The sequence below is a fragment of the Lissotriton vulgaris genome, chromosome 9, assembly GCF_964263255.1.
Source record: "Lissotriton vulgaris chromosome 9, aLisVul1.2, whole genome shotgun sequence".
In the NCBI taxonomy this organism is placed as follows: Eukaryota; Metazoa; Chordata; class Amphibia; order Caudata; family Salamandridae; genus Lissotriton; species Lissotriton vulgaris.
The window spans coordinates 1,064,469,085-1,064,494,941 of NC_141697.1; positions in this window are offsets into that span (position 1 = coordinate 1,064,469,085).

The window sequence follows — 25,857 nt, forward strand, 5'->3', positions numbered from 1 at the left end:
GTGTTATGTGAAAAAGCACTAATAAAGAGCATAGCGCCTTTTGGTACTGTTGACCAGGACTAGGTGTAAGTTGAGGCTGACCAAGAAGCCAGCTGGGCCTAGTGGGTTGACAGGGTTGACAGTGGGTTAAAGGCAGGTTGATCACCTTGATTTGCATTGCAGCTCTTATTCATTCTCACCTAATATAGTTGGGGGTATGTACTGTATGGCTAAATGCATCAAGATAATGGGCACCAATGTTAATTTTTTATTGTGTAAAACATGTTTCTTCTCCTAATATTCTCTCCTGTTTTTATATTTCTTTGATGTTTATTCTGGCATTTCAGTTCTGATTGCAGAGAACTTAAATTGTACTTATGGAAGACAAGGAAGGCTACAGCTTTTCTCTATTTCATCACCTGTAGACTCTTTACCCCACAACATATAATATTAAGGACCTGATTCCGAGCTCAACAGATGGGTTACTCCTTCACAATGGTGATGGATATCCCGTCCACTTAAATTGAAATCCCATAGCATGTAATGGGATTTCTATTCCAACGGATGGGATATCCATCACAGTTGTGATGGAGTAACCCATCCTCCAAGTTCTAAATCAGGCCCTCAGTTTAGCAATACCAGAGGCAAGGTTTTTTGTAAAATGTACTTAAAGCACAGTTTTGGCAGTTAATTGGTAGATAGATGTTTTCTTACTCTCCTGCCCATGTCATACATATCACCTGCAGATGGAATAATAAGGTTCCTGATTATTTTCTGGTGCATGAAACCTATGTTGGCATGTCTAATAATGTTGTACTCTAAGATTGATCTGTGAGTGACCACAAACCCCTTCAGACTTTTATCACAATAAGTACAGTGAATCTGAGAGTCGAAAGACAACTGGGAACTGTACATATATGAACACCCAAAAAAAGGGTTATGGAGTCAGCCAGTTATTTGCCTGGGGTGGCCTTTGGGGTGAACACAAGGTAAAATACTGCCCCATTTATGCTCCCGCTTTAATCTGATTTTGTAGCTGAGAATAATATTTTTACACAGAGGGAGGCCACTTGCTTGGAAGTAGTGGAATTTGTTTTAAGAAGTCACACTCATATCAAAAATGAAAACATTAAGTAAAAGGGGTGATTCAACTGTAAATGCATCTGCAAAAGGAATCAGCATAGCATTTAATTTAGGTAAGCTGCCAAACAAGTTAATGCAATTGTGACCTAGAAGAAAATCTGCTACTGTAGGCATGCATATTGCCTGGTTATAACAGAGGTACGAAGAGAGCACCTGGAACAATGTTGGTAATACCACAAAATCTATGCCTTGTATTTTATCAGGTCCTTCATAGGCCCTACACAAGGTGATTGACTGTAATAATTTCTCTGGAAAATTGAAAAACACATAGTAGGTCACTATAAAGCACAAAAGCAATAAACAATGGTATTTATATCTAGCTGTGAAATGAAGCAAGTTGACTGCACATTAAAATTTATAAATAGTCTTATTGTCAAAGTACATTTATCTAGGACCCTTGGGCCTATCGTCACTCCCATTGCTGAGCATACATTTTTTGCTGCTTTAGGAGCCAGTTAATTTATCAGACCTTTCAGGATGTTGCATTGTCCCAAGGCAGTTCCTAAATCTTGAAAGGGGAGCATCACGGTTCTAATATCTAGAAAGGCAACAGTCTGATTCCTGGAAAATATAGACTAATAACCCTCTGTGTTGCAGAGAGAAAATGTTTTGGGAAGGTGCTGGTATTTTATCTAGATGAGTGGACCAACCAGTAGGCCTTGTTACAACCGACTCAGGCAGAATTTCTTGAGTACCTTCATAGCAGATCATGTGTGATTGCTCTATATTTGTTGATGTTTTTTGCCTTTACCAGATGAAGGCTGCAATGTTGTTTTGTTGTCTATAGGTCAGTCTTTAAGAGAATTAATAGGAGTCTCCTTTGGAAGAGGTTTGTAGAGTGGGAAATAGAACAATCACAGTCGTCCTTGGTCCAAGAATTCTGATCTGATACAGGGAGCAATTAAAAAATCAAAGTCATTCTATCCCTGAAGATCATGCTTGAAAATTGTATTAAGTAGGGGGTATTTTAGCATCCTGCATATTAAATATGTATATCTCATACCTTTTTAAACAACTTAACAATATCAGGTATTTCCATCCATCCTTGTATCTGGTGATTAGTCACCTGACCAATGTAGATCTCTAGAAGCTTCTATGAATGCTGAAAGCATATAACTCACATAACTGAATTATTATCAATCAACTAAGTCCAAGATAATGTCTTTGAAAGAGGGAAGACCCCACACATGTGTTTGTTGACAATCATAGGTTAGAGGTTGTTTCATTCTACATATCTTGGTGTGACTTTTGATAAGAATTTCTGTAATAGAGTGGAGAAGTGTGGCTCAATGGCTAGAGCGGCAGACCCTGATGCAGAGGTCTGGCCGGGGACCAGGGTTCAATTCCCCGCCTCGGCGGGTCTTGGGCTCAAAATTCCACGGACCTGATAATGCTTGCCTCAGTGCCTATTCCAATCATGGAGTCCCACTCTGCAACTCTGGGCAATAGCTTGCTTAATCTCCACAACGGCCCCCACAATGCTAAAGATGCCTGACCTCCACCTTGGGGGTGCCCAGGAGTGGACGCCTCACAGGGAAAGCCAGGGTGAGTAGTGCGCTATACAAGTATCAATTTACATTACATTACATAATAGATACAAGGGTATGAATGGCTCTATTTTTACAAGCAGGATTGGCCCAAAATTCAATGGGATAGAGTGCAATAGTTTCTCTACTTGGTGTAACCAATGATGCAATGTATATGATGTTAAGAGTTAGGCATTCTATCTGTGTTCCTTCTGCGCCTTGATGGTTAGCACCACAACTGAGACAACATTCTAGTGGGCGGATATATGAAAGGGGTTTTCCCCTTCTGTAGTTATGGATACATGCAACTATATATAAGAACCTAGCTTCTCAGCTCTGGAAGAAGTGCATTGTCTCCTCCAGTCCCTTGTATTGTGATCTACTGCATACTTATGGAGGTACAAACTATACCATTTTCCCAGACTAGCAACAGGTTGCCTAAAGACTATTGTGAGGAAGAATGTGTTTGAGCACAGGGTTTTGATTATATGGATGCATTAAAAAACTGAGAAGTGGCAATATTTGTAATGCTACTTAAACAGTTGTCTCTGCCCCTATATATTTGTTCTGGGTTTAATCTATGCTCTCTCAGATGCATTTACTGGATTTCCAGGGCAAGTGAAAATGTTCTCCCCTTTCTTATACATTATGGCACCTCTATTTGCTAGATAAGAAGTCCCTGATGCGCACCTGTGTTGTGAATTAAAATTGTGGAGAAAGTGGTTGAGAATGTTTAAAGCAACAGTTGAGAATGTTTAAAGCTACTGTTGGTCCTGCCTATACTGAAGCCCTGATTGCATTACATATGGTCATTCTAGGACAATCAATGTTTGGTAAAGTTTATTTTAGAGGCATTATAGAAGAGATCACACCCTTTAGGGCACTATTACGAATCTGGCGGTCTATGGACTGTCAGATTCGTGGGAGCGTGGCGGTCTTCTGATCGCCCTATTACAATTAGTATGGTCAGACTGCCATTGCCTCGCTGCAGCCACCAGGGAACCGCTGGTCCCTGGTGGTGTCAGGAGGCTGTAATATGCTTGGTGGGATTGCGTTGGTCCCGCCAAGCGTATTACGAATTTACTCTCTGCAACAGTGTTCATGACCGTTCCTCCTCCACTAAAGCTGTGGTAGAGTTCTGTAGGGTTCTACAGGTCCCCCTTGTGCCTCTGTGCCCTGGGGTGCATGCAGGGGGGCACAACATGTGCCCCGCTGTGTGCGTGCACCACAATTTCTGCAAGGCATAGACTTTACAGTCCATCCTGTGCAGGAACTGCATTTGGTGTTCCCATTGCGGTGCCCATTTTCAGGGCACCACCGCGGGAACGAAAAAAAAAATAAGCCATCAAGACACGAGAAATACACGTAATCTGGTGGGCAGCAGACCATGGTATTGGTGGTGCAGCGGCGGGCAGACCCAATTCCATACCACCAAACTCGTATTTAGTTCCTTAGTAGATGGCAAACTATTATAGATGTTATAATTTTGCACTAGTCTTGATTATGGCAAATGTTATACATTACAGGGCTTATTCACAAAGGTAAACCTATGCAAGGGTAAATCAGCATGCATAAATTTACTCTTACACTTTGTAGTAAATTTTGTAGCTTTGGCTATTCACCATTTACAAGTATAAAATGGCCTGATTCCCATGCAGTTAGGAAAGCATTTGCACCTAGGGCCCGATTACTATGCGGGTAGGAAGGCCTCCTAACGGCATTTGCTCCTTCCGAATCGGATTGGGAACGTGTCTCCCGGACCGATGGCCAGATTACGATGCGGTTAGGAACATAGGTTCCCATAGAAGTCAATGGGAGTCCAACCAAATCGTATCTGGAAGCCTCCGGATGCATCATACTTGGTCGGTCGGACTCTCCCGATCCGAGTCGGTTGAAAACCATTCCCAAAGCGATTCGATCGGCAAGGTTTCCCAACCGCATCAGAATCGGGCCTAAGTGTAGACTTAGCACACAAGAACTAATATACCACACTACCAGTGAGTTGCCTTATAAATGTCATATCATTACCCACCTCTATAGGTTGGCTGTCGAACATCCAAACATTATAAATTATACATCTACTAAGAGAGGCAACAATTATATCAGATCCACTTCACAAGTTTTTTTTTAGACTTAAGGTCCAACTGTCAGAATTTAAAAGTCTTTCCACACGGTATCGTTTAAATAGATTTTTTGTGATTTCTTCATATGAAAACACCCAATGTATTTCATTTCTACAACAGTTTCATCAGGGCAGCAACATACAAAAATTAAAAAAATGCATATTTTTTTTAGTTAAACAATGAAAATCATACTATTGTAACATACATAGTTTAAGTTCAAGTTCAGGAATTTATATAGCGCACTACTCACCCAGAGGGTCTCAAGGCGCTTGGGGGGTGGGGGGGTCATTATTTATCGAATAGCCAGGTTTTAAGTTCTTTTCTGAAGGAGATGTGGTTCTGTGTAAGGCGGAGGTGAGTGGGGAGTGAGTTCCAGGTCTTGGCCGCCAAGTAGGAGAAGGATCTACCTCCCATGGTGGATCTTTGGATACGCGGAACTGAGGCGAGGGCTTGATTGGAGGATCTTAGTTGGCGGGTGGGTGTGTAGAAGGACAGTCGAGTGTTGAGGCATTCGGGTCCTAGTTTGTAAAGGGCTTTGTGTGCGTGGGTGAGGAGACGGAACGTTATTCTCTTGTTGACGGGAAGCCAGTGGAGGTCTTTTTGGTGGCCGGTAATGTGATCTTGGCGAGGGATGTCCAAAATGAGTCTCGCTGGTGCGTTTTGGATGCGTTGGAGTTTTTTCTGTAATTTGGCTGTGATTCCGGCGTATAGTTTGTTTCCATAGTCCAGTCGACTCGTGACCAGTGCGTGGGTGACAGTCTTTCTTGTCTCTGGGGGATCCAACCGAAGATTTTTTTGAGCATACGAAGTACGTTGAAGCAGGAGGATGAGACTGCGTTGACTTGTCTGGTCATCGAGAGTGAGGAGTCTAGGATGAAGCCGAGGTTACGTGCGTGGTCTGTGGGTATGGGTGCTGTGCCCAGAACCGAAGGCCACCATGAGTCATCCCAGGCAGAGGGGGATGATCCTAGGATGAGCACCTCCGTTTTGTTGGAGTTAAGTTTTAGGCGGCTGCTTTTCATCCATTCGGCTACTTCTTTCATGCCTTCGTGGGATTGGTTTTGGCGGTGTTAGGGTCTTTGGTGAGGGAAAGGATCAACTGGGTGTCGTCAGCATGGGAGATGATGTTAAGGTTGTGTTGACGCGCGATGGGTGCGAGTGGACTCATGTAAACGTTGAAGAGGGTGGGACTGAGTGATGATCCTTGTGGTGCACCGCAGATGACTTCGGTGGCCTCTGATTTGAATGGGGGAAGTCGGGCTCTCTGAGTTCTCCCAGCGAGGAACGAGATGATCCAGTCTAAGGCTTTTCCTTGTATGCCGATGTTGTTGAGGCGTTGTATAAGGGTGCTGTGACAGACTGTGTCGAAAGCGGCGGAGAGGTCGAGTAGAATGAGGGCCAATGTTTCTCCGTTGTCCAGTAGTGTTCGGATGTCGTCTGTCGCTGCAATGAGGGCGGTTTCAGTGCTGAGTTTGGCTCAAAATCCGGACTGAGAGGGATCGAGGGAGTTGTTGGATTCAAGGAAGGTGGCGAGCTGGCTATTGACGGCTTTCTCAATGACTTTGGCAGGGAATGGGAGGAGGGATGGGGGCGGTAGTTCTTAAGTTCAGTGGGGTCTGCTGTGGGTTTCTTCAGGAGGGCGCTGAGTTCGCCGTATTTCCAGCTTTCTGGGAAGGTAGCAGAGTTGAAGGAGCAGTTGATGACATCACGGAGATGGGGTGCGATGATGGAGTCTGCTTTGTTGAAGATGTGGTGGGGACATGGGTCGGTTGGCGAGCCAGAAATGATGGAGTTCATTTGGCGGATGGTGTCTTCAGTGGTGATTGGGTTCCAGGCGCTGAGGTTGTTAGCGGGCGGTGTAGGTTCGGAGGGGGGTGGGAAGGGTTGTTCGTTGGAAATGTTCTCGAAGCTGTTATGTATGTCGGCAATTTTGTTGTAGAAGAAGGAGGATAACGAATTGCAGAGGTCTTGGGAGGGAGTAATGTCGTTTGAGGCTGCGGTGGGGTTGGGGAATTCTTTGACGATGTTGAAGAGTTCCTTGCTGTTATGGGCGTTGTTGTCGAGTCGATCCTTGAATGCTGATTTCTTGGTGGATCGAATCAGTTGGTGGTGTTTGCGGGTGGCTGCTTTGAAGGTGGTCATGTTGTCGGTGGTTGGGTTTTTTCTCCATGTTTTCTCTAGAGTACTGCATAGCTTCTTGGATTTCTTAAGGTCATCGTTGAACCAGGGGGTCTTTTTGTTACCTGATTTGATCTGGTGGTTTTTCAAGGGTGCTAATTCGTCAGCGCTGTGATTGATCCATTGTTTTAGTTTGGTGGCAGCTTGGTTTGGGTCCAATGAGAGGGTGGGAGGGTTTTGGTTGAGCGATGTGAGGAGTTGGTCGGTGGTGATTTTGTTCCAGTTTCTTCGAGGAATAGGTTGTGGGGGGTTGTGGGTCGAGGTGGTTTTGTAGCTGAAGTGAACACAACTGTGGTCCGTCCAATGGAGAGCTGTGGTGCGATCGAAGGAAATGTGTTTGCTGGAGGTGGAGATTGGGTCGAGCGTATGTCCGGCTACATGGATGGGGGAGTCAACAAGTTGTTTGAGTCCGAGATTGGCCAGGTTGTCCAGAAGGGTGGTGGTATTGCTGTCGTTTTTGTTTTCCAGGTGGAAGTTGAGGTCTCCTAGTAGAATGTAGTTCTCGGAGTCGAGGGCATGTGGGCTGATGAAGTCAGTGATGTCTTCGCTGAATTGTTTACGGGTTCCTGGTGGTCTGTAGATAAGGGTGCCTCTAAGTGTGGTCCTGGGGTCGGTGTGGATCTGGAAGTGAAGGTGTTCGGCGGTAGCGAGGTTATCTTCAAGACTGGTCGTGATTCTGATGGTGTTCTTGTGGACGATGGCGATGCCTCCTCCTGTTTGGTTGGTGCGGTCTTTTCGGATGATCTTGTAAGCGTCCGGGATGGCTATGGCGATGTCGGGTGCTGATGATGCGTTCATCCAGGTTTCCGTGAGGAAGGCGATGTCCGGTGAAGCATTGTCGAGTAGGTCCCAGAGTTCAGTGGCGTGTCTGTGGACTGAGCGGGTGTTCATCAGGATGCACTTCAGGTGGTTCGAGTCGGAGCTGTGTTTGGAGGGCGTGGATTTGGTGTGGGTCTTGATGCAGGCGAACTTGCAGGAGTGGCAGGCGAAGGGACCGTGGGCACGACCAGGGGTAGCTTCGTAGCATTGTGGAGTGCGTCCGTGGTTAAGGGCTGGGAGGGTGGCTGCGTCATACGTTAAGCGGGAGGAGTGCTGTTTGTGGGGACCAGGGGGTCTGGCGCTGGGCGCGGCCGCGCGGTCCAGGCGCGGATGGGCGCAGACGGGCTTACCTTTGGCGCACCTTCGGCGCGACCGCTGCGCGTGACCGCTGCGCGCATGGCCATCAGTCATATGTGGATAGTGGAAGGGGAGGGGCGAGGGAGGGTCAGCTGGGAGGCGGGAGCGGGGCGGAGCTACGGGCCTGGAGGCACAGTCACAAAATGGCAGCAAAAACAGACGTGGAAGCGGGGCGAGTCTGTCTGTGCAAGCAGGCAAGGATATTCACAGCATTCAAAGCGTACTTTTTACTGAAGCGCTATAGTAATATGCCAGCATGAGCAACAACAATGATACAGGCACAAAATCTAATGTGCGCTAAATATGCAACAGGCGCTACGTTTAAAAAGAGGCACAGAGCGCTGATAGAGGAAAATGCGCTAAATATGCAACAGGCGCTACGTTTACAATGAGGCACAGAGCGCTGATAGAGGAAAATGGCAGATAGAAGCAAAGCAGCTAAGCGCTACGATACCAGATGGCCAGGGGAGCCTGGGGAGCGACCGCTACTGCCAGAGTCATACATATAGCTACATGGACTGGAGAACCACATAAAAGTGTAACATACATATACACTGTCAATGAACTCACAAAAAGACTATTTTGGCAGAAGAAATTCATATCAAACAATTGAGATTATCAAATCCTTATATAAATACATACAATCCAAAACACTGACAAAAAAGTTTTTGGCAAAGGGTACTCACATTGTTTTGAAAAACAAATCCATCTCTTTCACTTATTTATTCAGATGAAAGAAAAATGTTATATTCACAATATTGGTACATCTAACATAGACAAAACAATAACTACAATTTTCAGTGAGGGTGGGAAGTGTGATTGTAGGGAGCACACCCTACTCCTGCATATTATATTTAGTTATCTGACTTTATTTTTTACTAAGGATGCATTTCCATATCCAAACTTTAAATAGTTCAATATCAACATTAACTTACATACCTAAAACAAAACTTACATCTGGGCTCACCAAAGTGAAATTCAAAATCTACCCAATTAGTGAAGAAAAAATTAAAACTAATACTGCCAGATTACGTTATAAGTCTTATATATTTGCGCTATCATATTTGTAAACTATCATGAATGCACATTGCACTCAAGTTAAACAGCCAAGTTGCATTACAGAGTCCTTTTTTTTGCCGCTAAGTCATCATGAACGCAAATGTGCTCCATGCTCCATCACACTCACACAAGTGTATATTCCACTAATGATTCACAACCACATTCTGTTATAAACAATTTGACAAGAGAGCACAGCCTGTAATTAGCATATCCATCGCCGTGGTTATGTGCACTTTAACCCTTTCGATGCTGATGACGAGCTCAGCTCGTCATCACCCACGGGTGTCGTGTGCTGATGACGAGCTGAGCTCGTCATGGGAACAGTAAAATGGCAAAATCCAGCACAGGAGGGGGAAAACGCCTAGCAGCCAAGAGGTTAAATAACTAACAAACTCATTGAAATCACTAGTGTGCAGCAACTCGTACATCTGTCTTTGTTTGAAACTGCCAAAGAAGTCCACTGCAGGCCGTTACATCTTTTTTTACCCATTATCCGCCTCCTCAACAAGGCAACCTAGTAACTATTATATTTACTCCCTCCTCTAGTCGCCATTTTATATGTACATCTTAAGAAAAAAGTAATTAGAATTATGATAATGGTTATCATGCTAAGTAAATGCGAACAACACTGAAAAAATCTGATCATAATCATATGAAAGCAGAGCCACCTCTATCTCAGGAGGAGAGTGGACTGATATTGTCTCAATTATAGAGCTGAAAACTACAGTTTGTTAAACAACAATCAAACTTACAAGCCTAAATACAAGCACCATCTTAGGAGAAAAGTAACCTCAATAGTGGTTGAATAGCATAATGTTTATTATATATGCCAAGAACGTTTTATTCCCAGTGGTTGCACTTTCAAGGAACGGATATTTTTAGCTACAAAAAATGGTAATTTCAATAGAAGTCGATATATCAAAAGAGGTTCTAACACCACCATACATCTCCAGTCATACTAATATCAGAAAATCTAAAATCAACGCTGTCTTTGAAGGAATGTGGCCTTGTACACTGCAATGTACAGAAATTAGTCAGACCTAACAGGCCAATACCAGGGACATCGTGGGAGGAAAGTAGTTTCATATATGTTCAAAAATGAGAGAAAAAAGGGTCTTTATACCCTCCTCCATCTGTCACCTTAAATTGGGTATCCTTCAGTTGAGGTGTGATAAATAAAATACCATTATGTAGTACATGTTCCATACATTATATTATAGAAAATCAGCAGCACAATGATATCTAATCACTTAGCACACCAAGTATTTAGAAACTTGTAATGAAAAACTGACTTTACCATTAAAGGGGTTTATCATTAAAAACTCATAGAAACCAAACATGACTTGGCTACCTGCTCCCAGTTGGACATTACAGCTTATTAATAGCAATAAGCAATCCACAAAGTTGTCCTATGGGAGGGTAGGTCTCATAGTAGTTAAAAATGAATTTGGTAGTTTTTCACGACCTGGACATGTAAAACTTAAAAGTACATGTCCAGCCTTTTAATTACACAGCAGCCTGCCCTATGGGCTATCTAGGGCCTACTTTAGGTGTAACTTAAATGTAATACAAGGGGAGTGTAAGGCTTGGGAAGGGGTTTTTAATCCCAAAACGACATCATGACAGTTTAAAATTGCATTTAGACTGCAGTGGTAGGCCTGGGACATGTTTTAAGGTGCTGCCTAATTGGGTGGCACAATAAGTGCTAGAGGTCCACTGGTAGCTTTTAATTTACAGGCCCTGCATATATAGTATGCCACACTATGAGGGACTTACAACTAATTTAAATATGCTAATTGGGTATAAGCCAAAGTAACCATGTTTTAGAGATTGTAGCACTGGTTAGCAATGGTAAAGTCCTAAGGCCAACAAAAATTAATTTAGTAAAAAGGAAAAAGGCAAAAGGTTTGTGGGTGACCCTACAGAGAGGGCCAGGTCCAACATATGTGTGCAGAGATCTGCCCATTGGGTGGAGATTTCCGTACAGAAAACAGGAGAATTCTGAAGATGAGTCTGCCACAATGTCAGTGGTAACTCTAGAAACAGATTGTGATGATACGACAAAGTGAACATGCTGTCACAGTTTATTTTTCTTCTAAAGTGATTCATTTCCCATGCATAGGAGCCATTTTGGTGTAGTGAGGAAATGTCATTAACAATAATCCATATTTTGTACTATTACATACTTGTTAAGCGAGAACATATCACCCCTTAAGGTTTCAAGGTGCTGGGGACCTTCAAGGAGATTAAGTTGGCTACTGCCCAGAGTCACATGATGCTGAGCTGAACTGCCCCTACCGATCAAACCGTGATCACCGCGATCCACAGTCTGTTGCTCTGGCTGGTGCGCTGCACCTCTCTCCTAGACAAACAACATAGATTTCACAGTGCCTTTGCCTCAAAGTTGGTATATTGGTCAAGCCACAAAATGTTGAATGAGTCCTTATTGCATGCATTGCTTACATTAGTGTTTGACTTGCTTTCAATACCAACTATGATTAATATGTCGAGTTGTAGCAAAATCTTCACATGTTATTACCCCTTGTTTGTCTCAGACTGATTAGTGTTACACAACAGTTCTAATATATCATTCAGTAATACCTAAAGCATTGTGGACATTCTTGACAGGCACATTCAGATGAGAAAGTTCCCTACTTTGCATGGGGGTATTTCCTCATGTGCAAGGGGAAATACATGTCCCAGCAGTAACAGAGGATTTCGGGAAACTTAGAACATGAGCCTCTAGCCCCCAGGGGAACTGTGGAAACCGATCATCACCTTTCATTCTCACTCATGCATGTCCATAGTAAAGAGAAGGAAGACACAAAGGAAGTTTACAATACCTTTGTTTAAACTCCTGTGGTCTAGTTTGAAGCAGGTTTGCTGTGATTAGACAACAAATGCAACTAAGAAAAGCAATTAACATTACTAACAGACTGTACGTTTTAAACAGCCCGACCATGGCAAGTGATATATCTCTCCTAGCCTACACTCACTATGTAAGCACAGGCATATATTAGTGATCTCTGGGATGAGCGCCAAACCCCATTCCTGGTATGTGATTAGGTGGTCTGCATAGTAGTTGTAAACTCAGTTTATGGAAGGCTACTGCCTTCATTCTAAGACCTGTCTCTCTGCTGGAATTCTCCCCTCTAACTTCCATGTGGTTGAGACATATTTTAGAAACTGTTATGTTAGAAAACCTGCAGCTGTTCTACTGTGTTAGGTGTAGAAACATTAGATGTTACGGACCAGGCAAAGGAAAATCGACCTTGTACGATGTTCAGACTGAATTCCAGAAAAGTCACTGAACAACAAATAATATGCCTTGTGTGCTAAAATAATATCATGTCACAAAAATCAATTCTATTTTTTTTTTTTTTTTTTAGTTTTATAGAGTGCGAAACAGACCCGTGAGGGTATCGGAGCGCTTTACAGGATTGAGGGGAAGGAATACAAAGCGTAAGGATGGGAGGGATCACATTGGGAATGCTAGGGATACATTATACGGGAGGAGCACGCAGTCTAAAGTCCAAGCTACATGTGGGATCAAATTAAAGCAGGACAAGCTTGGGCAAATCAAGGGCAGCCTAAAGATGCTAACACATGTAACCAAGGGACAATCAAAGCAGATCCAGAAGGGGAAATACCACACACCTGCACCTAGCTTTGGTGAGTGGTGCACCTTTGGAACCCGCTAATAGAGTGGTGGGTGCACCAAAACTCTCTTAGGGTCCTTCTCACCCAAGCGATAATACTGCAAAACAGCACATGGCTGATTGGTGCACCAGATATGTAGAATTTTCCTTGAACCTGCCACACATTCCTCCTAACCCAACATCATGTAATAAGCCCATGCTAAAAATCCAGCTTTTATTTTACCATGTCTTTTTTTCTATATAGGTCTCAAAGATGAAAGGCACGCTTTACTACCTTTGTAAAAGTGTATCTGATATCATTATTTATGCACAGTGTTAAAACCGAAGACACTCTTTAATTTTGTTTCCGAGAATTGATTCTAAGGGTTCCTAATTCGAGTCTAATGAATAAGGTTAATTAGGAATTCATATTTCATCAACATGTCTGGCCCTTGGTGCATTGCAGAACATTTCCTATGCAAAAATACCTGTGTCGGGTTTCAATAGATTTCTTATTCAAGGGCAGTGATATTGTCTATGTTTTATGAATATTTCAACAGTTGTATTAGGTCAATTAATTTTGTCATGCAATACCTAAAGAGAACAAATTAATGTTTTACAAAGGCACATTTAAGCTAGCGCCCATTTATATTTTGTAACACAAGCAGCTATTGTAACTAAAAGGCAATAGCTTGTGGGATTTATAGGTGTATCTGTGCGTATATAACAACACATTTCAAAAAGCCTGAAGAGAAGATGTATACATTTGTACAGCAGAATAATTTTTTTAAACATATTTATATTATTCATTGCCATCAGCGTTGAACTATTACACACAAGTTTTATTGGTTTGATTTGTCTTACACTGCTCTGAAATGTTACAGGCAGTAAAGCTGGTACTCATTGCTGAAGGTGCAGCATTCCTCTTTTGGTCTGTTGTTTGGGTAAGAAAGGAGTCCCTGTCAAAAAAGTTCAGGTTTTGTGTGGAGCTCTTAATATACAGGTTTTCTTCAATGACAGACTTGCATACTTTGAAGAGGTGTGTTGGTGGATGATGTCTGCAGCTTTGCAGTGCCAGAAATCAGAAAGGTGTGCTCGTGGTGGATAAGACAGCGATTCAGTGACGTACAGGAATACATCCTTTGCAAGAGTGATTCTTGGTCTGTGGTCCGAGGTTCCGGGCTGTCTAGTAAATGGAATAATATTAGCAGAATAATAAAGCATGTATATATATAAGAAAGCAAAATTGAAAATGTTAAAATTAAAAGGTTCTTTAAATGTGAAAGGATTTGAAATTGGAGGTTTAAAATGAGGCCCGATTTACTAAACTTTCATGTAGCGAAACACAGCAAGGGAACTTTCTGCACTGCATTGCGTGAAAGAGAGACAGCAGAATTGTGCCATATTTTAGCAGTTAAGGCGCAATTCTGGTCTCTCGCTGCATTGGCGTACATGTGGCAGCCTAGTGCCAATTCAGCCTCCAATGTGACATGTCACAAGGGTGCCTGCATTGTGGTCAGAATAGTTTATAAGCAGGAACCTATTCTTTAAGGTGTATTCCCCACTGTATGTGTGCTGCAGAATACAGAATACTTGCTATGCCTTCTTCAGGTAGGCACACCATTTTCGTGCAAACCCTGGTTTACAGACTTTAGTAATTCTGGGTTTACGTCAAAATAAAATATTTCATCATTTCTCTGGTGTACACACCTGGTTTAGTATTTTAGTGTATTGTTTTGTGATGCATATGATAGAAATTCCTTAGGTGAGTTGCACGTCCTTCAGTACTGATTCACTGAGAGTAAAGAGAAGAGAAGACGAACAATTCAGAACCACTGTTTCATAGGATATAAGATTTGGTAAAACAGTTGCCCATTACAATTATTGAATACAACCAGTAGTAACTATGGAAAGATACAGGTCCATATGTATCAAAATCATGATTTGTGATTCTCAAATAGCGAATTTTTAGAAATTGCTATTTGAGAATTGCAAATAGGGATGCATGTAAATAATCGCAATTCTTTAGCGATTTCTTAATATTCCTTAATTGTAATTAGCAAATTGTGAGTCGCAATTAAGGTATACTTTCCCATTCATTTCTGTGGGCCAGGAGGCCCTTACGAATGAATGGGGAGTATTCTCAATTTGCGATTCGCAATTTGAGAATCACAAATTGAGAATAATTTCAAGGGTGCAGGGGTGTCAAAAGGACACCCTGATGCACCCCTGAAATAAGCATGGGTGCACATGTGGCACACATACATGCCCTAAGGGCATGTATGTGCTTCACATTGTACTTTGAAAAATTCAAAAAGAGCATTTTTCAAAGAAATTGCAAATTAACACCAACTTGAAGTTGGTGGTAATTTGCGATTCCTTAAGGCCAAATTGCACTTTTTTGGTGCTTCTTACATTGCATTTAAGGAATTGCAACATTTGCGATTCCTTAATGCAATCGCAAAGTAAAGGAATCGCAAATTATCTGATTCCTTATTTTGCCTTAATACATACCTTTTGGCACAATTGCATTCGCAAACGCACAGAATTTCAGCGTTTGCGAATGCAATTTTGCTTGATACATATGGCCCACAGTCACAAGGACCTACTGAATGAATATGCTGATTGGGTGAGCGTTGGGCCTCCTCTGCCTTGCGTTTTTTCCAGATTTCAAAGTGAATCATTGGAGAAATTGTCTTAGTTTCCGTCATTTGATTTAACATCTCTGCTATTATAACCAGCACCCATGTGCATATTTCTCTAGATAACCATGTGATTACACTTTGAAATGAATTAAGGGCCCGATTCACAGAACTAACTTAAGACAAAATCCTAAACTTACTACTTTTGGTATTCACAAAAGTTAGGATTTTGTCTTAAGTTTGTCTTAAGACAGACTTAAGACCGACTTAAGTTAGGATTTTGTCTTAATTCTGTCTTAAGTCTGTCTTAAGACAAACTTAAGACAACATAGGGGCTTATTTATGAGAGTCCTGCATCACAGAGTTTATTGTTAGTTAAGAAGAGAGAAATCTTCACTTATTGGACACGAAGAAGAGCTTATGCCCCATGTATCAGTTTGTTTCCTAAACTGAATACTTCCCAAACACATCTAGAGAAAGGTGCTTCCTCAATTACACCAAACCACAGTGTCATACTCAGATCCCGCTTGGTGCCTTGTATGCTGACTTGTGTGACTGCTGTTTGAAGTACTTCGTTTAAAGGAGCTGGTATTCTTGTGGCTTGGACTACACGAAGAAAGAGGAAGCCAGAATGACTTGTATAAGTGCCTACTTCGATACAGACTTTTCACAGACCTTTTATTAGCTGGACTCAGGAGAATAGATATTAGTCAACACATGCTGCATTAGTCAAGGTAGTGTGCTGTGACATGGATATAGCCCTATCAGTCTCAGGATTTAACAAATATGAGAACACATTTGATGATTTATCCTGATATATCTAATCAATAATTGCATACAAAACACAAAGTCGCCAAGTCAGTATTAAAGGTTCAATAGACAAAGCTCTGGACAAAGACAACATTTTATGTTGTGAGATGAGGCTGTCTTCACAACTTTGTCAAAGATTTTTCATCCCTGCAAAACTTCTTCACCATAACTTTTCACAGTCTAGCTCTTGAACCTTATTTGGCCACAGGCTATGAGTGCATACCAATTGAGCTCAAAGGTTTACAAAACTTCCTACAATAGAACTGACTGAGGGATGTGGTCAATACTTCCTGTTCTAAAGTAATCTGAGAGTGTCCCTATAGCAAATACCTAGAAGACCAGTGTAGTGGTCCCATAGGATATATGCGTCCAAAATAGGACGTGTGAGCACACTGTACCCCTATTTTGGCCTGACAACCACAAAAACCATAGAACCTTCTTATGTCAAGGGAACTGAGTCTAGGAACAATGGTCAATAGTCTTAGTAATCTATCTACACAATTTAGACAGAACGCGAACTGTACCACAGATTGCTTAATTAGACAAAAACATGTACATGTTTATTCTGCATGGTTTCAATATGAATATACACACAAACACAATTGCATATGACAATAAGAATTCAGTACATAGTAAAATTCATAAGGAAAACTCATAAAAACATTTACACATCAATGGATTAAAATTGTTCAAGAGAACAAGAGTCGATGCAGCGTTTCGGTGTTGGTGATGGGCACCTTCTTCAGGACTGTTTCTCTACAAGGAGATACATGATTACCATACAGAAAACATAGCAGTACAAAACTCGATAGTAAAACAAACTTCAAATACAAATTGTTCTGTCTCTATAATAAAACAAACTTAAAATACAAATTGTTCTGTCAGGATAGTAATTCATGATTCCCTTTTAAACAAAGTCTTTGTGTAGGCAACCGTAAACAGGTTTTACATTCACGCATTTCTTATGTTCTAAAAGAAAAATATCTCTCTTTCTCCGATTGGTTCATATTATGGTTGGTTCTGGTTATCAAGCATATGAGGTTCTCAGTGAGTTCCACTATTGCTTACAGAGACGATGTAACAAAAAGTTGCTACGTTTCTTACCTTAAATTAAAAAAGCTCAGGTATTAATCAGAGTCAACTTGCAAAGACGCGTCCTCATATGGCGTTGCGAAACTGCTCGGGTATTTATACCAATCTTTCTACGTATTACTGTTCATGCAGTTTCTAGATGGATAAACACAAATGTTAATGATATTGATTTGTATTTATTTAAATTCTTCTTCGTAGTAAAGATGGCAAAAACAATACCTGTTAAAATTCTCAAAGAAGTCCACCTTGCCTTGGGGGACCCACCAATCTTATTTCAGGTGCTTAATGTCTATAAAAACACACATATTTCACTTAGTGTATTGTTCCTTTATAACTTTAGCCATTAGCTAAACTGATATAATAACACTCACCACCTATCTTTTGTATGAACTAGAATCGCTGTAGCCGGGACTGTAGTGCTCTATTCCTCGGTACGCTTAAACTCCGGGGATGAGGTCATAAAGGAACAATACACTGAGTGAAATATGTGTGTTTTTATAGACATTAAGCACCTGAATTAAGATCGGTGGCTCCCCCAAGGCAGGGTGGACTTCTTTGAGAATTTTAACAGGTATTTTTTTGCCATCTTTACTACGAAGAAGAATTTAAATAAATACAAACCAATATTATTAACATTTGTGTTTATCCATCTAGAAACTGCATGAACAGTAATACGTAGAAACATTGGTATAAATACCCGAGCAGTGTCGCAACGAAATATGAGGACGCGACTTTGCAAGTTGACTCTGATTAATACCTGAGCTTTTTTAATTTACGGTAAGAAACGTAGCAACTTTTTGTTACATAGTCTCTGTAAGCAATAGAAAGTGGAACTGGTTTTTGTGGTTGTCAGGCCAAAATGGGGGTACAGTGTGCTCACACGTCCTATTTTGGACGCATATATCCTGTAGTACCACTACACTGGTCTTCTAGGTATATGCTATAGGGACACTCTCAGATTATTTTAGCATCTTTCCCCTGGTCCCAGAAGTGTTCAGTAAAGGGGCCTCCCTTAATTTTCTTTTCAATACTTCCTGTGACCTAGCTCCCTGCATTGGCTGCAATAGGTACATTGTGTCCTTTGATGACAAAAGCAATGCTTCACATCCTCAGTGTTGATCTAAAAAATAGATCCAATTTGCAAAAAAATACATGAAAAGAACAGGCTCAGATTTACGTCTCTGCCAAAATGTACACTTAAATGTTTCCGATTACAATAGTCCAGAAGTACACTTTGCTGCAGTAAATGTTTGACCATTTACAGAATGAGCAGGGGTCTGATTTGAGTTTTGTGGAAGTGAAGACACCTCACACAGAAGTAAAATTCTTAATGTAAATTTTATCAAGCTCAAAGTAATTGCCCCAACCAGCTTGGCACAACCTGTTTTCCCAGAGCCAACCTACCAACTGTTACAGTCTCGGTCCCTACATTTTTAGAATACCCTTGTACGCCTAGCAACATGGCAAGCAACTGAACACAAAGGGGGTCATTAGGATGACGGACTGCCCACCATAAGGGCAGGAGTCCCGTGGGGGAACTAGGATGTGCCTGCCACAGTGGCGGGCGCATCCTGTATTTTTAACATTGTGGCGGGCGGTGCATTCAGCACCACCCGCCGCAATGTCAAAAATACATGTTGTGCATTTCAAAGCACAACGTGACAGGCACCACGCGGTACCTGCCACGTTGTCCTTCGAAATGCAGTGGGGTACCATAGGTGCCCCCATGTGTACCCCCCCCCCCGGAGTCCTTGGGGTCCCCAACGTGCCCCCAAAGTAGACTCCACATGCCTTTCCTGCTGCCACGGAAATGCATTGGAAAATGCCCATGGTAATATGGCTGGCGGTGTCTGCCACCATATAAACCCTTTTCTGCCCCGGTCGCATGGCGACCAGGTCGAAAAAGCGGCGGACGGTCTTCCCGTCCTCCGCGAACCCCCCAGCCATACTAATATGGCTGGGGGTCATTCCGGCAAGGATGGCGGGTGGATCGCCCCACCTGGCGGTGGCGATCGGCCCGTCATCCTAATGGGCCCCAAAGACTCGTTCCAGTAACACCAGATAACACAAGCTTGATTGGAGTTCGTGAATGCCCACAATCATACATGTGTGCACTCACAAATGTACAATATAAAGCAAGCCCTATTATGGTCATTACTACTGTACACTTATACACAGTCATGAGGGAATAAAATGTGCTGTAGTAAATACATTTAGCCTACCAAGTCTCTATTTAGGTGTACGTGAGGTATTTTCACCATAGCGGAGGGTTACCTTTAAAATAAATTTGTGAATAGAGCCCAGTGTCTTTTTACGGTGTTTACGCTATAGATTCAAGCATATTTTCCTGCTTGGACTACAAAGATGTCCTTGACAATGATTACCTTGGTCTCATCTTAAGCCAGAGGCTACTCATTCAGTTCGAGAGCTCCAGCATACACTGCTGAAAGGTCCTAGTTGCCACACCAGACGCTTTCTGGAGTATCAATGTATCTTCAGTGAATGAGTAACATTGGTAGTTAAAGGGTCAGCTCAGGCTCTCCAAAGGCTCACTATGTATATATACAACAAGAAAAACATAGAGATATCACCAGGGAGAGGTTTGTGTTTAGATGGATAAGGTGGTAAGGACCTAGTCAAACAGTAAGAACCTGAGACACTCCAGCAGAGGCTTGCAAAGGACCATGACCTTTGGGCATTTGGATAGGATGATGTGTTTGAGTGTATAGGATGCTACTGTAAGATGTAATATTTCCAAGGAGCTGATTCACTGTCACCTGCCACCATTCTAAAGTCCTGAGTGTTGGTGGTACACCTATAATGCCTTAAATGGAACCTAGAATATCTCCTGCAGATATGCAAGGCCACTAAAGCGGTGCACCTCTTTTTTAAGCATTGCAAGCAACTTGGCAGATTTGGCCCCTACACTCATTCCCCATTGGTTACCTCATTCATGAGATTCTAAACAGACTAAATGAAGCACCTGGGGTAGTTAAGATATCAGTGTATGCTAGACAGGTCTAGTCAATTGCTCACTAATTGATGGCCACTGCATTCTCTCTTGAAAGGCAGAATGATCTAGATCGAATAAACAAGGGATACAGATGTCACAAGGCTTTCAATGACATACAACTTGTCTGATTAAATCAGCTCTTTCCTCTGGCAAAATCAAACTTCTTCATTACATTTTCTGGCAGCAGATGAGCATTACTGTTGCCTTGTAAATTTACAATGGTTTTCAATTTTCAGCAGCCTTTGTAAGTAATCGCGTTGTCTGCTTGCTCATCTTAAACTCTTCACATGTAGTCCAATTTAGTGCAGCACCCAAGTGATATAAAGGTAGCCATAAAAAGTCAAGCTTCCTGCTTATTATTTTATGCAAATTAGATTTTGAAAAGGCACCCCTAACTTAGGTGACTTATGGTCTGACACACCATCACTGACTTACAGGTGTACATGTGGCTGCTTCTTCTACCTAGGGTTGTTAATTTCTGTTACATTTTCATCTGTTTATCAGTCCAGACACCTGCAGTGCATGCATTGCCTTTATAGTCCACCATTAAGAATGCACCACAGACCAATTATTCAGCCCTTGCATCAGGCTTGTAAAAAATGACCCATTTATTTCCAGAGCCATACTTGTTTAAGTATTCAAAAACTCCATCTGTCCCATTTCGCCAGACATTAAGTTTATAGGCTGTTTATAAGCATACATTACAGGCCATTACATTTCTTTTGTTAGATTTCTGTTTTATGATCTGCGGAAAGGGTGCCATCAATCGAATTATATTAGATTTTGGCATTTGCTGGCGAGCTTCTACATTTTCATTCCTGCCATTACTACATCCAAGTACCAGCTTTAACATATCTATTATACAGACGCAAAAAAATATCAACACATTATCTGAGCAACTCAGAAGCGAAATAATTTGGAAACAAATACTAAAACCACACATCCCGGTCGTCAAAAACATAATCTGAGAAAGCGGAGAGGGACATTTTAATATAAAACTGACAGGAATAACAAATGTGCCCCCCTGTTGCGCTGGAATAATTCTAGGTTCTTACAGAGGTTGAAGTTCAGAAGCGTATGCATCAGGTTGAAGAACAGACTCAATTGTATTGCGCCAGTGAGAGAAGGGCAAATGTAAATGGATGTTCCACAATAAGAACAACTGGGACTTTAAAAGTAGAACTGAAATAATTGTGTGTTATGTGGTGTGCCAGAAAAAGCTATTCTGCATTACGATGACTCTGATGAGATGTAATGTAATTTAATAGGATTTTCTAACGGGTTTCATATGCTATAAGGTGGTCCTGGTTTGACAGAGAACCAAGGATCAGTGCTTGCGTCTTTCAAGGTTAGACCAAAGTTTAAGAGGTGATCTAAAAGAAAGATGTTGCTCATTGTTGTATATTTTTCAAATTGTTCTCCAGGTTGGACAAATATGCAGCAAAATCAGGGGTGTAGCTATCAATGGTGCAGCCGGTGGAGGGCCTAGGGCCATGAGGGGACCACTGAACTGGCTACTTCCTTACTATTGAGCTGCCTGCATGCTAATTTTATTAACAGGCAGACCTAGGCAAAGACTGAAATATCTCTGAGCTGAAGAAGTTGTCTAGCGTGAAGCTGGCAGAGTCAAAAGAGAGCAGTTTGAGCCTGCCCCTATTCTGAGCCTCAACTCCTCAAGTATGCCACAGCTTTTTTGTTGGAGATTGTAACCTGGTGCAGCTCAGTGCCTGATGAAGATGACTAATAGATTGGAGCTATCCAACATCCACGTGACAGTGATCCTTAATGGTTGGTAGCCTAAACCTCAGATGCTCACCAGGCATCCAATTGAGCTATGCACCCTTTCATGCCACCTGTAGCCCATCACTTTCCATTCAATCGGGCCTTTTCCCTTTTATCACTAGTGCTAGGCCTGTTCACCAGGCACAAGAATCAGGACTTGGAACTCCCAGAATAAGCACACCGAAGGTCTGAACAATGCCACATCCAGTGTATTGCACTGCCCCTTGCACGACTCACCAGGTTGAACCTTCGGCTGATGTCATACAGAGTGCTTAGGCTCCAGGCGAGGAATAGCAGTGCCACGCAAGATGGTTCAGCAGTCCAGGAACAATATAATTAAGGGGATTGAAAAGAGGGACTGAAAAGGGCGAATCAGTTATCTAGTGAGGAACTGTTCATGCTCATGGTTCACCATCTAAATAAATCAATAAAGCAGCATTCTATTGTGTGGTCTCATGTGTGCTCTTATGTGTGTGTGTGCATCCCTAAAGATCAGGAATTACAGCTGTGATTATCTACACACTCCTCCTCAAAGGGCTCCACATGGCACCTTCTGCCCCTTTGAACTCATAGTAGTAGCCTGCTTGGCAGCAATACAGTCAATAGTGTACACCTCGTACTCAGCGATTTATTAAATGAACTCCAACCACATCAGAAACTGAAACCAAAGAATTTATGTTACACCATAAGCCCTGGTGCTAAACCTCAGTATCTCCCAAGACTGACCATGAATAGAATTCATTCATCTTGCACCAGGGGTTTGTCCAGAGATGCACCCCCATGAGCCAGATACACGAAAACGATAATATGCTTAAGGCAGAAAAGGTGCTAGACCTGGGTGGTGTGCAACAGTGCCCTTTATCACATGCAAACTTAGGGCCTGATTTAGATCTTGGCAGATGTGTTACTCCGACACAATGGTGACGGATATCCTCAGGAAAAATAACATCTAGAGGATTTCGGCAGATTAAAGGTGACTTTTAAAAAGTACCTTTTGAGAAAATATTTGTTCTTAAATCTGACTTACCCAGTGAATTGAATTTATAATAAATATTTTAAAAGGTCTAATAAGCAACTTTGTATCTGGTTTCTAGGCAGAGATAATATTATTAAATGTTAACATTAACTCTCAAACTCCCAGTGCTTTCCAATGGAACAGCTAACCCTGCTACATTGAAAATAGATTTTAGGGCATTGTTACTGTAAGGACATTTTTCATATTAAACCTTTACATGTCCTAAGTTTAAAAATCATATATATCATATATATATATATATATATATATATATATATATATATATATATATATATATATATATATATATATATATATATATATATATATATATATATATATATATATATATATATATATATATATATTCTTTATTGTCCGATTAATTAAAATCATTGCAATAAAAAAACAAAGTTCATAAAACAAGGTAATTTCTTACATTCCTTAAAGATAATGAGGAAGTGTTAACATATCTTTATAGCTGTTAAAAATACATAAAATATCAAAAAAAGTTATTTTGCTCATGACCAAATGTAAACATTACATTTCATTAATATTCACCATACATATTAGTAAACACATCCATACAGATAATCTTTGAGTCCCCTCTCAGATTTTTAAACAGCCCCTAAAAAAAGCAGAGTTTACAGTAACACATGTTTGGTCCAGTTGTCAGCGACGGCTCGTGGAGGGAGTTACGGTGGGGCAGGAGGGTGGGGAGGGGGAGGGGCAGGGTGGAGGTTGCTAAAAACCGGCATATGGATAATTGCAGGTAAGTAAACAATTTAATTAATAAAACGAATTTCGTAGCTCGCACTGCATTGCATTTTGCGATGCAAGGCGCACTACGAAATTCGTTTTATTAATTAAATTGTTTACTTACCTGCAATTATCCATATGCCGGTTTTTAGCAACCTCCACCCTGCCCCTCCCCCTCCCCACCCTCCTGCCCCACCGTAACTCCCTCCACGAGCCGTCGCTGCCAGTTGTGATCTTAGTACTTGAAATATAAAGTGCATCCAGATTTCTTAAAATGACCACAAACCTCAAATACTTTATAACATTTATCAAGTTACATTGTCAGTATATGGGAAAACAATATAGTTGGAATCATAGCAGCTTTCTATTCCTATTATATGACCACAACATCGTCCTGAGCCAGTTTTTTCTCAACTATAATGATACATTTGACAAAGTTAACTGTTAAATTGATGATACGCCCTTGGAGGCACAGTATTATTGCTTGTCAACACGTTCTCACACCTTGTTCGTTGAATATTGGTTTTAAAAGTGTCAATCTTTCTTGAACACAATTTGAGGCAAATACATACAATATGCAATAACGTTTCATTATTATAACCACATAACCTACAATTTTGTGATTGCCAAACATGCACCCATCTAGGTGTATCATCTTTTTTTGGGTAGTGCTCAAACCTAACCTTGAGAAATATATCCCTTACCGCCGGTTTCAAGCAAGAAGTTAGATAGAATAGGGGTTCAATTTTTTTATACGAATTAATAACCAAACAGGCGTGCTTTTTTTACAGTTTGCTCCTGATCCAATATTAATGATACCAATTTAGTTGATTGATTTACAATCTGTTTTAAAATGGTTGTATTTCTAATCATGTTGTCAAAAGGTTGGAGCTTAAAAGTATTCAAACTTTCTGTTAAGTATGACCTCCATGGTCTAGTATACTCCTTCTTATTAATTTCTTGCCAACACATATATGGAAGGGACTCAGAGTCCGATAAATAAAGTGAAAATAGACATTTTAAAAATTCAGCTTGTCTTACCAATATTTGGTTTAGCAAACCGAATTCCAGTCTAACTGTAGCATGTCCAACATTTAATGAAATCCTAAAAATTGACTTTAAAACTTTTATTTGTAATTTATCCAGTAGTTGGCTATCTTTTCCTCAGAAAATTATTGGCCCATATGTAAGCGCAGGGATAAGTTTCACCTTCATTACTTTTAATAAATGATTGTAACTAGGGCATGAAAGTTTATCACACAATGATCTAAAGGCAAAAGACAATGAAGTTGCCTTGGCCTTTAAGTTATCAAAGTGTGGTTTAAAAGTCATTCTATCATCCAGCGTAACTCCTAAGTATTTATTCTGCTTTACTGTTTCAATAGACAAATCCTTCATTTTCCATAATGTCTTAGCTGATTTTGTTGATCCTATTATCATAATTTAGTTTTTTGGGGCATTTATTTGTAAACCATTTGCATGTATACATTGATCAAATGACTATCAATCTTTGCAGCCCTATTTGCGTGTGACTTAGCAGAATAGTATTGTCTGCATATTGCAAATATTTTACACTTTGGCCTGCAAGAATTGGTGAGTGTGCTTTTGCACTATGTAAATGATGAGACAAGTCAGCCATAAAAAGGGTAAAAAGACAGGGGGCAAGAACCTGTTTAAGGCCACTATATTTTTCAAGTTGACGAGTGGTACTACTTCCATCCCCCACTTTGACCTGTACCCACGTATTTGTATACAATAGTACAATCATATCTAAAAGGTTTTTTGGTATGGCCCATAATGATAACTTTGCCCAAAGAAGGTTACGTGGAACAGAATCAAAAGCTGCCTTTAGATCTACATAACAAATACAAAGTTTTTGCTTTTTGTATTTGGTTTTCTCAGCCAACAAGGTAAGTATCAGC